General features: G+C 39.3%; 1 long non-coding RNA gene across 1 annotated transcript; it reads left to right on the top strand.

The window, feature by feature from the left end:
* The first annotated feature begins 2713 nt into the window (after positions 1–2713).
* LOC137646805 (uncharacterized) lies at positions 2714–3528 on the top strand. The gene is made up of 2 exons (XR_011045460.1): positions 2714–2880; positions 3053–3528. It is a non-coding gene; the product is annotated as an uncharacterized lncRNA (long non-coding RNA).
* Positions 3529–5129: the final 1601 nt, after the last annotated feature.

Here is a 5129-nt window from a genome sequence, read left to right as displayed (position 1 = left end):
TGAACAGTTGCATTTGAATACACGTAAAGGCCGATTCACACGACCCGTTTTCTTTCCGACAGGCTGGGTGGTGGCTAACCGCCGTCGAAATGTTGTACATTCACACGAGGCGTTCCGTATCCGTTTACCAGCGCGCGGTTTTCGTTGTTTACTTAGACTCTGTCACTTGAGGACCGAGTAAATTACGATAATTTTGACACTTTAAGATGTTGGTTGATAACTGTGTTGATAAAATAAGTTATGCAACTTCATAATACTTTATGCACTATGCCAAGAATATTAAAATTGCGATATACTTACCTGTTTTATTTAATGCCTCTCCAGTCATTTTCCATATCTTTTATTTATGTAAATTATTTCTATACATCTTGTTTGCTATGTCAAACATCTCCTCATACCCTTGAACAAGTTCAATTAACCTCTAATACATGGTGTCAACAACAAACTAACTAATTTCTATGACTCTATACTATGAGGAAAAGTCGGGGTTGTAGGCCAGGAAACGAACGGGTACAATACAGGTCCTCGTTCACACAAAACATCATCCACCCGCTGGTTGGGACAGGTGGCTAACGTCCGTCAAACCGGTCGGGGTTACTTGGGAAGAAAGCCGAGCCGCCTCGGAAGGGCGACGTCCGAGGGCCGCCGTCTGCCTGACGGGTCGTGTGAACAGTTACATTTGAATACACGTAAGAAACCTAGACGCCGCTTAACCGACGGCGAGCCTGTCGGAAAGAAAACGGGTCGTGTGAATCGGCCTCAAGAAAGCTAGATGGCGGTTAACCGACGGCCAGCCTGTCAGAAAGAAAATGGGTCGTGTGAATCGGCCTTTAGGCTGACGGCGGCCCGGCTTTCTTTCCAAGAAACCTCGTCCGGTTTGACAGCCGTTAGCCATCCGTCCCAATCAACGGGTGGATGATGTTTTGTGTGAACCAGGGTCCTGTATAGTACCCGTTCATTTCGTGACCTACAACCCCGACTTTTCCTCATAGTATTGAGTCATAGAAATTAGTTAGTTTGTTGTTGACACCTTGTATTAGAGCTTAATTGAACTTTTTCAAGGGTATGAGGAGATGTTTGACATGGAAAACAAGATGTATAGAAATAATTTACATAAATAAAAGATATGGAAAATGACTGGAGAGGCATTAAATAAAACAGGTGAGTTTATCATAATTTTAATATTCTTGGCATGGTGCATAAAGTATAATGAAGTTACCTCACTTATTTTATCAACACAGTTATCAACCAACATCTTATAGTATCAAAATTATCGTAATTTACTCGGTGTTCACGTGACAGATTCTAAGTATACAATGAAAACCGCGCGATGGTAAACGGATACAGAACGCCACGTGTGAATGTACAACATTTCGACGGAGGTTAACCACCACCCAGCCTGTCGGAAAGAAAACGGGTCGTGTGAATCGGCCTTAAAAGGGGCTGGACGGAAAATGGGGCATCACTCGAGTTGATTAGTCTGATGCTGACACACATCATAAGAATAACCATTGCAGAATAATAAGCTGTAGATTACAAAGAATATCAGATACATAAGTAGGTTGAAATAAGCATTGCAGATTTGCAGCATACTGTAAGGAAGAGGAGGCCCTCGTGTTACTCTTTGGAGCAAGAGCCCGTGCGAGGATAAGGCCTCTATAAAAAAACAGCAATATGTATAAGAAAAAAAAATCTCCGCTGAGTACATTTCTCTCCAAATTTACAGCTGTTTTCAAAGGTGGCTCGGAAGGTGTCTGCGAAACTGAAGGCTCTTTTAGAAATAATCTTTTGTGGATATAACGAATCATTAGGAGGGTTTTCTTTTGGCGGAGAGAGAGAGAGAGAGAGAGAGAGAGAGAGAGAGAGAGAGAGAGAGAGAGAGAAGGCTAAAGTGTTTACAGTCCAACAGAATGCTTAAGTGTTCACAGTGTGAGTGAGAGAGAGAAGGCTAAAGTGTTTACAGTCCAACAGAATGCTTAAGTGTTCACAGTGTAACAGCCTCTCTCTCTCTCTCTCTCTCCTCTCCTCTCTCTCTCTCTCTCTCTCTCTCTCTCCTCTCTCTCCTCTCTCTCTCTCTCTCTCTCTCTCGTAAAAATTTGCCCAGCCCACAATTTAAATGGCAGGTGTCCTAATCTTTCTTATCAAAATAGGTACTTTACTGGCTCAAACTTTTCATGATGTAGACGAATTCTTCAAATAAGAAGAAAAAATCCTTAATCAAACTACTGAGTAACATTTACTTTATAACGTGCGAGATGAAAAAAAAAATCTTTAAACGTTCTCTTAATATATAATCGAAATTAAATCAGACATTTCTACCGGTTATAATACCACGGGAGCGATTGTCTTCCAAAATAGCGTTAAATCTTCACAGAGATAGAAACAGGCCTCAAGGTATATAACTATACCAAACTTCCACAGGTAGTTAAATTTACATAGTAACGATGTCATATGTATCATTTTTTAAATTTCTCAATTCATAAATATGTTGTACAAGACATTTCATATTTTCACATGGCGACAGGAAAGACTAGTAATTATTAAGAATTTGGTGTTTTCAATTGCCCTACTCTTGGTACCATCAAACTGTCTTTCCTGCCGTCCAGTCTTTAAAGATGGATAGTTTGCTAACTCCTCCTCCTTCCATTTGCTTTACTCGAGCGAAAACGCCGACGAGGAGGCAGGCAGCCCGGCCGTCCGACAGTGTCAGAGACAGAGACACAGAGACTTCACTCACCTGGAAAGGTTTCCACATTTTTGATTTGTCCGACATGCCTTTCTTAGGCTAAAGGCTTTTATTGGGATCCCTGGTCTACGTCACCCTCTTGTGAAAATCTGCCAAAATCCATCTGCAACGCCTTTGTGCATGGTTCGACAATGGTGAGTACCAAGAATATATAGGGCTTATTTTTAAGGTTATCATTGCGAACTCTCATTGCCTTGTGTTGCCTATTAAAGTTTTTCCTGTGTCATTTTTAATCTTATGAAGATTCGTAATATTTTTTTTTGGTGGTCAATATGTTTTATATATCGTATTCTCTTGTCCTTTCAGGTGATTTAGCTCTCGGACTAGTAACTCTAGCTTATTCATAAATTCACGTTGTTAACACTTGGGTAAGAGAATCGTCTAATACATTAATGTTTCGAGTGATTATATTTATGACGAATTGTCTCCCATATTACGACCGAGCAAATTTATATTAGGTTTACCGTTCATTTCAGGATGGTGTTCGGTTTCGATGTATTGGTCCTTTTATTTCCTTCCTGATACTAATGTAAACCTCAGTTGCTCAATTGTAAGGTAATTTTTAAGTGGGTTATTATTCCGATGGGTATATTCTTCTACATAAATGACCATGCTTTTTAGATACTAATCTTCCTGAATATATCTTTACAGACAGCGAGCGAAGCAGAACGAAGGAAACGCCCTACGATTTACGTGAATTGCCTTGTTCTCCAACCAATTGTTTGTAACTCCGTTACTACGTTATTTTAAAGGCTTATTTATGTAATAAATATCATATTTAATTACATTTTTCCTTCCAACCTTTATTTCAAACCACAGACTTTTATGGTGTTCTGCTTATGGCGCCCAACGTGGGGCAACACAATGAAAGGTGCTTAATGATGGTGCAGATGATCCAGTAGAGAATTGACCACGACCGGGCCTCCCAGTAGTCTCATATTTCTATATGCAGGACTTTGACATTTTCCTTTCCAGGATATTAACATTTCATTTAAATAAATATATTTTTCCTTTTCAGAAAGTTAACGTTTTATTATTTTGCATTTGTTATACGTTTTTTATAATGGCCAACTTACAGGTACTGATTGGACAACGAAAAGTCATTCAGAGAAAAGTCACCGAACAATTCAATAGGTCTGACACCTATTCTGCCCTTACACAAGAAGAAAAGTTAGCTATTAAAGGTCTTCTTGTTATTTATAGAAACAAGCTGTCAGAGCTAGATGATCATATCGTCTTGAAGAAATTTCCTGACGTATCTGATGAAGCAGAGTTAGAGCCAGAATTAACAAGTTGCCAGGATTATTTAGATAAAATTGAGTATTGTTTACCATTACTTGAGATTTCCAGGGGTAATAATGGTTCTAATATTCCCGACGTGGCCCGCAGTTTACTGAAACAGCCAACAGCTCCTCTTCCTAAGTTTACAAGTAAAGAAGGAGAAGATTTATTGAAATTTATAGCAGAGTTTGAGGCTACAACTAATGTATTTCAGTATCCTGATAGAGATTTACTTTTATTGCTGAAGCAACAGATAGACGGTCGAGCAAAGACTTTATTATGTTCTCTGGAAGCTGACAAACAGCGTTATGTAGATGCCAAAGAATTATTGATTTCCGCCTTTGCTTCTAAGGAGGTTTGTAAAAACAATGCAATTAGGAAAATTACGGAGTTAAGTCTAAGAGAGGGTGATGACCCCTTCACATTTATTTCCATCCTCCGATCAGTATGTGAAGCAGTCAAGACTTTTAACATTGGAGCGGATGAATTTGTCAGATATTTTGTTTGGCATGGCTTAAATGGTCGCTTTCAGCGTCATTTTATTAATATTACAGGAAAAACTCATCCTTCCTTAATTGACATTATTTCACATTTCTTTGCAGCTTGCGAAAGGTACGAAAGTGACGGGAAAGGTGTTGAAAGCTTGAAATGTAAAGCTTCACGTGTCAAAACATTAACACTCCCTCTTCCTAAAGAGAGAACTACCAGCATGGCTGCGGAAGCAGTAACTTATGATAAAGACAGGTCTTTGCCTCTGTGTTCTTTGTGTTCTACGGTTGGAAATACTGATAAATTTCACTTTATCCATAAGTGCCCTAATTTTCTTTCTCCTACAGATAAAGTGCATATTTTAAATCTAGAAATGGATGTGTAAAATGCGGCCAGTTTAATCATGTTTCCGGTAAGTGCCGTTTTAAATTCAAGAGACGCTGTTCAAGTTGTAACAGCTGGCATATGACTTACCTGTGTGATAGGAGTCCGTCACCAGGCAGAACTCTAACGATATTAATAACTGCAAATCCAAGGAGGAAACTTCTCAAATAAGCAGCGGTGTTGCTGTCCTTCCTACTTGCCATGGTGATTCCATTTTACCCACCTTTTC

The sequence above is a fragment of the Palaemon carinicauda genome, chromosome 9 (genome assembly GCF_036898095.1).
Source record: "Palaemon carinicauda isolate YSFRI2023 chromosome 9, ASM3689809v2, whole genome shotgun sequence".
Classification (NCBI taxonomy): domain Eukaryota; kingdom Metazoa; phylum Arthropoda; class Malacostraca; order Decapoda; family Palaemonidae; genus Palaemon; species Palaemon carinicauda.
Note: the sequence above shows the minus strand (reverse complement) of the source record. Positions and strands in the feature narration are given on the sequence as shown.